The sequence below is a fragment of the Drosophila miranda genome (assembly GCF_003369915.1).
Source record: "Drosophila miranda strain MSH22 chromosome Y unlocalized genomic scaffold, D.miranda_PacBio2.1 Contig_Y2_pilon, whole genome shotgun sequence".
Lineage (NCBI taxonomy): Eukaryota > Metazoa > Arthropoda > Insecta > Diptera > Drosophilidae > Drosophila > Drosophila miranda.
This window is the reverse complement of record NW_022881614.1, coordinates 2,495,210-2,506,693: the sequence shown is the minus strand read 5'-3', so window position 1 is coordinate 2,506,693 and position 11,484 is coordinate 2,495,210.

Genomic DNA, 11,484 nt, shown 5'->3' with positions numbered 1-11,484 from the left:
GGGTATATTAGATTTGTGGTAAAAGTGGATGTGTGTAACGTCCAGAAGGAATCGTTTCCGACCCCATAAAGTATATATATTCTTAATTAGCATCAATAGCCGAGTCGATTGAGCCCTGTCTGTCTGTCTGTCCGTCCGTCTGTCCGTCTGTCCGTCCGTCCGTCTATCCGTCTGTCCGTCCCCTTCAGCGCCTAGTGCTCAAAGACTATAAGAGCTAGAGCAACGATGTTTTGGATCCAGACTTCTGTGATATGTCACTGCTACAAAAATATTTCAAAACTTCGCCCCGCCCACTTCCGCCCCCACAAAGGATGAAAATCTGTGGCATCCACAATTTTAAAGATATGAGAAAACCAAAAACGTAGAATTGTAGAGAATGACCATATCTTTAAGACTGCGGAATCTGAATTGGATCGTATCATTATTATAGCCAGCATCAAGAAAACAATTTCATTTTTTCTCGCCCTGTCTCTCTCTAACACACACGTAGCATAGGCGGCTTTGCTTAGAGTAAAACATTAGCGCCTAGATCTCAGAGACTACAAAAGCTAGAGCAACCAAATTTGGTATCCACACTCCTAATATATCGGACCGAGACGAGTTTGTTTCAAAATTTCGCCACACCCTCTTCCGCCCCCGCAAAGGACGAAAATCTGGGGATATTCAAAAATCTCAAAAACTATTAAGGCTAGAGTAACCAAATTTGGTATCCGCACTCCTGTTAGATCTTACTATAAAACGTGTATCTCAAAATTTCGCCCCACCCCCTTCCGCCCACACAAAGTACGAAATACTGTTGCATCCACAATATTGCACATTCGAGAAAACTAAAAACGCAGAATCATAGATAATGACCATATCTATCAGATTGCTGAATCTGGATCAGATCAGATCATTTTTATAGCCAATAGGAACAAATCAATTTGCAGTGGCTACGCAGCGCCCGACGTCACGCTCAGACTGATTTTCTGTCTCTCTCGCACGCACTCTTTGTCGTGTCGTTTAATATTAGCGGCGTCTGCCGGAGGAGAGCCATACTGACTTAGTATCGGGTATAACCGTAGAGTTGCGTTTTCTTCTCAATTTTGGTGTTTTATTGGTGCGTGCTGGCATTCATTAGCATCGAATGTCTAGCCGTCTGACGTTTGAATATAAATTGTCTAATGCCAGTGGGCATTGATAATTGTATTTGATGTCGCGTTCCAACGGCCATCAGTTAACGGTCATCGCTGAGAGGGAGTGAGAAAACGGGGCTTTAAACGTGGTCCAAGGAGTCCATTACTCAGCAGATGCAAGAATGGTAAAAACCGTCCTCTCCAGTGGCCTAGATTGTGCTCTCATGTCCCCTTCAATCCAAGGCAGTTTTTATGAATTGGCTTTTGCAGCATTTGTCGCCACTCCACAATGTACCAGTCATGGATTCCCCTCCTATTTTCATCCAGCATTGAGGGGCAATGAGGTTGTCGTCTCGTCTATTGCTTTTATTCAAACCCATGTCAAACTGAATGCCTTTCATCGTCGGGGGCTTTGTCGGGGAAAGAGGTTCTTTTGCTCCGTTTCATAAATCCAATGATGGTTGCTGGTATCCTGGTGTACTGGTGTGTACGGAGTATCCCTCACTTCATTTGCGCTGACGAAGAATTATTTTTATGAGCATGTTGCATGTTACGACGTGACCGGGTTGTTGAAATTCCAGCCTGAAAGGATACAAACTAGAAGGAATCCAAGGAACGACAGGGGATGGGGGGCCTGGCTTCCAAAATAAGACATATACATATATACAATTTTGTAAGTACAAAACAGCTACTAGTCAGCGTGCTAGTTCAACCGGATAGCATCACTGAGAGCGACTCTGGGGCCCCTTGCATATATTGAAAGTCCATTAAGAACAGATACTGTCAGTGCAACAAGTGAGTCAACACACAGCAACAATTGGATCGGCTGTCAGTGTCTGTCGATAGCACAAATAAGTTGAAGTTCCATTGGCCCTCCGGCACTCTGATTCCATGGTATTTACATACAGCATTTACTTTGTTGTTGACCATCAAGTCGTTTGTCTGGCGGCTAACGAAGCTTGAACGTCCGTCAGGCCGGAGATGTGCTGGGGCCGGGGGCTGCTCCTTGGACCCATTTTGTAGCATCAACTTGATTTATGTCTGTGTGCTACGCGCACGTGCCACACGGCAGCTTGTCCGGCTGGCATCGCACCGCCTCGGGTCTGTTCGGATTGAAAGAGGGATCCTGGGTCCTGGCTTTACAATGAAGATTAATTGCAAGAGTAAGCGAAAAATTTGCGCGCATTGAAAGCGGCAAAAGCGCGGAAAGTAAACGACGGCAAATGCTTATTGGGATTTGTGGACGATAATATGTCACAATTGAATTTCCCTTCCATCAGCGACTGCTGTTCCGGGAGCTCCCCGACATGGCAGAACGCTCTTTGAAGTCTATTTCAATTATGGGAAGCCCCTTGAGGGTACATGAATTGATCTGGTCTATTGCTGGGCTGGCCACTGGGCAAACGTGCGGAATTCGTAGCCATGCAGCTCATGGTCTGGCCCTTCCCCCGAGGCTAAGAGTTTAAGCGCAGTGTCTGTGTCCTTTTTTTTATTTCAACGAAAACTGAACGCAAGGGGTGTCTTTCCCAGACAAAAAATTTATCCTCTGAGGGAGCGGAGCACAGAGAAAACAGGAACAGCCGCAAAATAAAACGGCGCTATCGGGTTTATGTTTGTGTTCGTCATCAGCGTTCAACAGCTGCTGCCAGGACCTGCAGCAGGTCCAGGACCATTTGCTGGTATTTTTTACGGTCTTTGAAGCCTTCTAAAGTGCTGACAGCTCCAAGTCGCCCCAAAAAAACTATGTTTTCGTCTGGCCTAGGACCTTTTTAATTACAGCAGACTCAAGAGCAATTCCTTATTTACATGTGGCCGGCTGCCGAGATATACATCTTGTTGTTGTTAAAGCATGAACATGAAAGGCAAACAACAAAGTTTTCAAGGGAACAAGGTTGTGAAAATAGTTTCACCTCCTGTTGGCATTTGACCTTAATTTGTGTGTCTTTGCTGTGTTACCAACAAATGAAACCTTGTGTAAACAAAGTTATTTTTCCTGATTAAAGCATTCTGTTATCGCCTCATTATTAAATAAACCATTTGATGGGCTCGGACTTGTCGAAAAGGTAATCACATAATGGAGTGCACTCCGCCAGGACTCACTTCTTCCCAAGGCTTACGGTCATCGAAAATCTCATAAAAGAGATGGAGTCCCAGTGGCACAAAGGGGGAAAGAGAAGGCAAATTCAATTACCATTTTATCATTATCATTTTGGGTGCAAGTAAAGCCTAGAGTACGTCTAGGTAACAGCTCCGCTCGATTCATTTATTCTGTTGGATTGCATTTTCCACCGTGAGTTTTCCCCAAGCTCTGCTCCCATGGGAGTGTAAGCTCTGGCCTTAGGGATGAATCCTTTCATTGGATTTTCAAGAGATTTTACCGAGATCATTTCATCCAAATTACAGCTTTGGCGACCCATGCAATGTGGCATCGACTGCTACCGTTTTTGTGGTGCCCCAACTGCTCCTCTAATTTTGTGGCCCCGTAGGGCTGTTTATTTAATGTCAGCGCCAATTGCTGTCAGCCAATTAAATGCCAAACAGAATTTCAATTTATTCTGAAACCAACATAATCACTGTGTGGTTGAAAGAGGAACGGAACTATGTAAGTTCTCCTCACAATGGCAGTATCGGAGACCCGATCGGTGGAGTGGAGTGGTTTGAGGTGCCAAAAACACCAAAGATCAAACGTTCAAATGTCAACTTCGGTAACGGCGTGGTCCCGAATGGAAACTTATTTTTCAGTGAATTTTGTCGCAAAGTCATTATAAAACCCGATAAAAACCGAATCTGGAGCAATTAATTAGGCGAAAATAAGTGACCTTCAGAGGGGGACCATAGACCATAATGTGCTGGGAACACTCCACTGGGAAATATTGAACCACACGACAAAGAGTGCGTGCGAGAGAGACAGAAAATCAGTCTGAGCGTGACGTCGGGCGCTGCGTAGCCACTGAAAATTGATTTCTTGCTTTTGGCTACAAAAATGATCCGATCTGATCCAGATTCAGCAATCTGATGGATATGGTCATTATCTATGATTCTGCGTTTTTAGTTTTCTCGAATGTGCAATATTGTGGATGCAACAGATTTTCGTCCTTTGTGGGGGCGGAAGGGGGTGGGGCGAAATTCTGAGATATACGTTTTATAGTTAGATCTAACAGAAGTGCGGATACCAAATTTGGTTACTCTAGCCTTAATAGTCTCTGAGATTTGTGGATGACCCAGATTTTCGTCCTTTGCGGGGGCGGAAGGGGGTGTGCCGAAATTTTGACACGAAATGGTCAAGGTCCGATATCACAGGAGTGTGGATACCATATTTGGTTGCTCTGGCTCTTATAGGTTCTGAGATCCTTGAACTCATATTTTGCAATTGGCAAAACTTCTTGATTCTGGCTATAATAATTATACGATCTGGTTGAGATATTACATTATAAAACATATAGTCATCCTCTACGATTCTAGGTTTTTGGTTTTATCGTATCTTTAAAAATGTGGATTCCACAGATTTTCGTCCTTTGTGTGGGCGGAAGTGGGCGGGGAGAAGTTTTGAAATATTTTTGTAGCAGTGACATATCACAGAAGTCTGGATCCAAAACATCGTTGCTCTAGCTCTTATAGTCTTTGGGCACTAGGCGCTGAAGGGGACGGACAGACGGACAGACAGACAGGGCTCAATCGACTCGGCTATTGATGCTGATCAAGAATATATATACTTTATGGGGTCGGAAACGATTCCTTCTGGACGTTACACACATCCACTTTTACCACAAATCTAATATACCCCAATACTCATTTTGAGTCAAACCCGCAGACCCAGCCATACTTACGCAGAGACCCGGCCCGGAGTACAGACGCGGTACCCGGAACTCACAAGAAGACATCGGCGACCAATTAAAATAAGTTCATTTAAACCGCTAAGAATTACAATAAAGTGTCGAATTATCAAAGTAAAAACCCCCGATTGCGTAAGTTCACCCCAATTAGTCGAGGCACCGACGCCACCCCACCCCGAGTCTACGCAGCCGTTTCGTATACACGACGAGCGACGCCCGTTCTAGCCACGATCCACCTCTCTACGACAGGCCGCCCCCTGACGCCGCCCTTAAGGTTCCATCCCATTTCTACAAATTTCTTGTGGATTGACCCCTGGACGGGACTGAGCTTACCTCAGCCTGAAATAGGTCCATCACAAGTGGCGCCCAAGCAGGGACCCAAGGGAACGTCAGCGAGGGTTTGTGGAATAAAACCCCACGGCCACTAGAGAAGAACACAAGAAAACGACCCGAAGAAAACCCCGACCTCGCACAATACCAACGGCAAAAGTTGCGCAACGAGCAGACGAAAGCGCGACACAGCGACAGAGAAACGCGAACAGTGCCGTCACCCCGAGAAGAAATTCGATGCGTCAGCCGCGTCGACACAGTGCCCTAGTGAAGGAAAAGCGCAAGCCCAGCGAAACAGCCAACTCGAGTAACAATCGAAGCGATGGAATCCCATACAGAGGAACAGCCCAGTGGGTATTACCCTGGAGAATTCGTCGCCAACACAGGGGTGAGTACCGGCTGGATACACAAACGCCGCCGAGAGGAGCTGGAGTCCTTCGCGGAGGAATTCGGATTCAGCCGCGAGGGTAACGTGGAAGATTTGCGGATAAATTTCGCCGAACTAGTCGCCGGGCCCCTCGAACACGATGCCTGGGTCAGGTTGGCAGAGGTCGAGCGGCAGTACGCCAGATCGCCAGGACGAGCCAGATCGTCCCAGCCCAACATCTCAGCACTAACAGAGAAGCGGAAGACGGACCCCAAACTCAGCCTACAAGTTCCAGGAGTCATGGAGGGCAAAGCCAGCACCTCACCGACATCGATAACCGTCGAAGATCTACCGAAGCCCCCGCCCCCGGAGCCAAGTCCTTCGCCCATGAGAAGGATCTTGCCGACAGCAGGAGGAAATGGCCCCACGGACGGTCATTACCACAGTCACGCCGCACAGATGGCGGAACGTAAACAACGCAAACAAGCGGTGGGCGAACCGTTCAAGGACTTCGTCATCGAGCTCCGGTTGCTCATGCACCACGCCGGGTACGACGAAGCCAAGGATCTTAGCCGGATCTATGACAACACCCTCCCGGCGTACCAGCTGTACAACCACCCAGGTACACGCGGCCAACGGCACAACAAAACGAAAGCGGGACGAATCGGGCCTCACTGGAACACCTCGGAACCCGCAAGGAAGCCGCACCAGGCCGGCGCTCCAGCACAGAAAACGGCACATAGAATGATCACCACCCCCATCGCCAACCCACACGCAGCCTGTCGACGCTGCGGAGAAGCTGGACATGTTTCTCGCGACTGCACCAACCCATCGATCCTCTTCTGTTGGGAATGCGGCAGGCGCGGAACGCGCACCGTGGGCTGTTGCCGCCGGGACCCTTCGGGAAACGACTCGCGTCCCCAGCTGACACGGGAACAGCCGGGCGCGACGCTTCCTCAGACAACCAACTAAGAAACCCGCTACAAGTACACGACGGCCGGATAATGTCGAGAGTGACCATCGGAGGACGGCGCGCGGAAGCCACGGTCGACACCGGGGCGTCCCGAAGCTTCATCAACGCCGACCTCGCCCGCAAACTTGGCCTCGACAACGACTTGCGAGCCGCATGCGTCCCGATACGCCTAGCCGACGGCTCAGCTCGCGAGATAACTCAGATCTTGCTAGCGCGCGTCAAACTAGACGAACAAGAGGTACAGATGCAACTCTTGGTACCACCCAACATGGTAGAGCAAGCCATCATAGGGATGGATTTCCTGTGCGCCATTGAAACCACAATACAATGCGGCACCACACGCCTCCATCTCCAAGGCTCCCGACGCCCCACCCCAAACACGCCGACGATCACCGCTAGCCAAGTACACGCCCCCGGACCCACGAACTCGAGACCTCCGCCGCCAACGAATTCGCCGCCACGACACGAGACAAGAGCACAAGGAACAAGGAACACAGAACCCATGGCCACGACGAGGCACACCAGCCCCAGGCCCACTCTGAGAAAACAAAAACTAAGCAAAGCCACGAAGAAAGCGAGCCGGTCCCCCGAGGGCACCGACGCGGTTCCCCCAACGAAGGGAAAGGAACCCAGGACGCCCCTCCAGAAGACAACTCGGCCCCAGCAACGACAGCCGCCACGCAGCAGCCAGGCGCTCGAGGTACCACCTCCGACCGCCACCCTGGCCCACGAACGCGTCGACACCGCCCTCGACGCGAAAACGACCCCTACGACACCGACCGACCCGCTACTCCCGCGCCCTCTCAGGCAGGAACCGGGAAAGGCGATCACTGCCACACGAGGCACCCATCGGAACCCCGACGCACCTGGAGCCGACGCACCATCGATCGTCCCCGACATCATGGAACGCCTCCCGGGCAACACCTCGTACGGCGCCGGCATGCGGCCCAGCACCATGTCGGTGAACTGCACCGCCCCAACTAGCCGTTGGTCAAACGCTACGATTGCCATCGAGACCCGCACGTTCGTACATCACGCTGAGTACAACGTCGCGCAAACACCCCCAGGACACACACGAGCCCCCTACTCATGATCGTGGCACCCGCCATCGTCGCCAGCATAAGCGAATACACTCGCGAAGTCGAACCACCAAGCGCATTCGACACAACAATCCTCCCCGAGAACCACGACCACACTTGCGACCCAGGAATCGACGACCCACCCGAGGACGATTCGGAACGAATCTCCGACCCATGGCCTCCCGACATCGCGCTGAAAATACGGAAATTCCTAGACGAGGAACTGCCAACACTCGCAGGCATCCGAGGGACGACGGGCCTAACGGAACACACCATCGTCATGAGGGACAACCGACCCATAAAACAACGGTACTACCCGAAAAATCCAGCCATGCGGGGGATCATCGATGAACAGGTCGACCTACTGATAGCTGAGGACCTAATCGAACCATCCCGGAGCCCCCACTGCGCGCCAATCGTCCTGGTCCGCAAAAAGGACGGGAGATGGCGCATGTGTGTAGATTATCGCCAGCTAAACGGGCGTTCCATCCCGGACGCGTACCCGCTGCCCAGGATCAACTACATACTAGAGCGACTCCGAAATGCCCACTTCATCACGACCCTAGACCTGAAAAACTTGTATTGGCAGATAACAATGGCCCGCGACAGCCGGGAAGCCACGGCATTCACGATACCCGGCCGAGGATTATACCAATGGAAAGTAATGCCTTTCGGTTTACGCTCCGCGGGAGTCACGTTTCAACGGACCCTCGACGCCGTTATCGGCTCAGACATGGAACCATTCGCGTTCGCATATCTCGACGACATCGTCATCGTCGGGAAAAGCTTCCAGGAACACCTGAACAACGTGAAAGACGTTTTCGCACGACTGCGGAAGGCAAACCTGCGGGCCAACACGGACAAGTGCGCCTTCTTCCAACGCCGGATAAAATACCTGGGCCACATGATCAGCGAAGAAGGCATCCACACGGATTCAGCAATACCAATACGACGTGCACTATCGGGCCGGCAACCAGAACGTAGTCGCAGACGCACTGTCAAGACAACCACTGGAGACCCTCTCCCGCATTGAGGAAGACGACACACCAAGCACCTGGCTTAAACAAAGGATCCAACAAGTCCAAGACGAACCCCAGAAGTACCCAGACTACACGTACGAAAATGGGCAGCTATACCGCTATCTAGGTCACGGAGCCGACGACGACGACCACATACCGTGGAAACTATGCGTGCCCAAAAACGGCCGGACGAGAGTACTCCGCGAATGCCATGACGAACCAACGGCAGGACACCTTGGCGTCCGGAAAACCATCCTGAGGACAACACAACGATACTACTGGCCAGGACTACACAGAGACGTGCGACGGTACGTGCAGGGCTGCGTAAGCTGTCAGAAGTTCAAAGCCACGCAGCGCAAGGCCGTGGGCAGGATGCTGACAGGTAAAGCCGAAGAACCCTTCGCCACCCTGTGTGCCGACTTCGTCGGACCATTACCACGGTCCAAGCACGGGAACACCATCTTACTGGTATTCTTCGACACTTTCTCCAAGTGGGTCGAACTGGTACCCTTCAAGAAAGCGACAACAGCGAACCTCGAACGAGCCTTCAGAGAACGAATACTGAGCAGCTTCGGCGTGCCGAAACTATTCGTCTGCGACAACGGAACCCAGTTCACCAGCCGATCGTTCAGAACATTCATGCGAAGCGCAGGCGTGGAGCTGCAACACACAGCCCCGTATTGCCCCCAGGAAAACCCGACGGAGAGAGCCAATCGGACTGTGAAAACGATGATCGCCCAGTTCGTCGACGATCACCAGAATACACGGGACGAGCTCCTACCCTTGATGACATTGGCGATCAACCCCAGCGTCTCCGAGACGACCGGATTCAGCCCCGCCTTCCTCCTGCAAGGAAGAGAGCCCCGACTCCCCGGCGCCCTCAACGACGAAGTCAAGCCCGGGACAGGGAGTACGCCAGAGACGGTCACCAGCAAAGCGACGAGGCTGAAATAAGTATTCGCCATCGTCCGGAACAACATCCAGAGAGCCAGTCAAGAGCAAGGGAGACATTACAACCTCCGCCGGCGACTATGGCGCCCCGCCGTCGGATCGTTGGTACTACTACGCCAGCACCACCTCTCAAACGCCGCCGAGGGCTTTGCGGCAAAGCTAGCCCCGAAGTTCGACGGCCCCTACCGGGTCAAGAGTTTTCCATCGCCAAACATCGCCAAATTACAACACTGCGAAAGCCGGAAACACAAAACCGCAAATATCAACGACCTGAGAGAGTTCCACGATCACGAGTCCGAAGAACCCACTGACCTACTCGAGAATGCTGACATCGACGAAGAAAGCAACGAGACCTCAACCCGACGCCCCAACCACGGCACCGCTGAGTCAGCAAAACCCGGGACACCCGGCCAAAAGACAGCACCGGCAAAAAACGGAGCCCGATGGCATAATACCGCCGAGAATGCAAGCGCAGCGAACCGCGCGAACAGCGCCGACGCCAGCGAGAGAAGTAACATAACGCTCACGACCACGCGCCCCACAAACCCGCTGACGAAGCGAAGAGAACGCGGAAACCCCAACGCAGACCCGCCGACGGGGCAAGAAACGAGATGATAGCAAAGCGGCAGGCGATCCCAAAACGCACCCCCGGTGCAACACGGAAGCGAAAAGAAGAACGTGCTCCGCAAGTACAGCCCCAAAGAACGGTTTAAATAGCCGCAGCGCTGGCCCACATCGATAAGTGCACTCTCACCAAGAGAAGACGAAGTCGTCCGAGCCAGCAACCCTCAGTCAAAGACTCATCTACCGCCGCACACCCAACGTACGAGTCTTCGTAACTCTCGCCGGGGAAGAAAGGGGAGGGTGTAACGAACCTAAAAGGTTTCGATACAATCCGGCCCCCGACTTATAATGAGAGCATCGCACCACACCCCGCAACCAACGCCCCCCTCCGCAAGCAACCACCGATCGACACGCGCCAACTCCATAACGATGACCAAAGACATCAGGTCACGCGAACTTTCCCCACTCCAGGCCAAGCCATCGGCCGAGTGCGGTCTTCCGGGTTCATCGACGGAGGAAAGTCGACGCCGCCAAAATCTGAGACGATCACCAAGAACGGCAAAGTGCACCCCGACGCGGAAGTGCATTTGTCAAACCCGCAGACCCAGCAACACGCGCCTATAAAAAGACAAGAACCAAAGAGCAACTTACGCAGAAACCCGGCTCAGAGTACGGACGTGGTACCAAAAACTTACGCAGAGATCCGGCTCACAGGACGGTCGTGGTACCAAAACTTACGCAGAGACCCGGCCCGGAGTACTGACGCGGTACCCGGAACTCACAAGAAGACATCGGCGACCAATTAAAATAAGTTCATTTAAACCGCTAAGAATTACAATAAAGTGTTGAATTATCAAAGTATAAACCCCCGATTGCGTAAGTTCACCCCAATTAGTCGAGGCACCGACGCCACCCCACCCCGAGTCTACGCAGCCGTTTCGTATACACGACGAGCGACGCCCGTTCTAGCCCCGATCCACCTCTCTACGACAGGCCGCCCCCTGACGCCGCCCTTAAGGTTCCATCCCATTTCTACAAATTTCTTGTTGATTGACCCCTGGACGGGACTGAGCTTACCTCAGCCTGAAATAGGTCCATCACAGTCTTCTAATTGCTTCCAGAACAGGCCGATCACATTACCTCTGCAAAAGAAAGAGGGGATGGTAAAAGAGAAATGCAAATTAGTTTATGAAAATACTCGAAAACACAATAACCCCAGAAACCCCAAAACTCTTGAAAAGACTCTTCAAAAT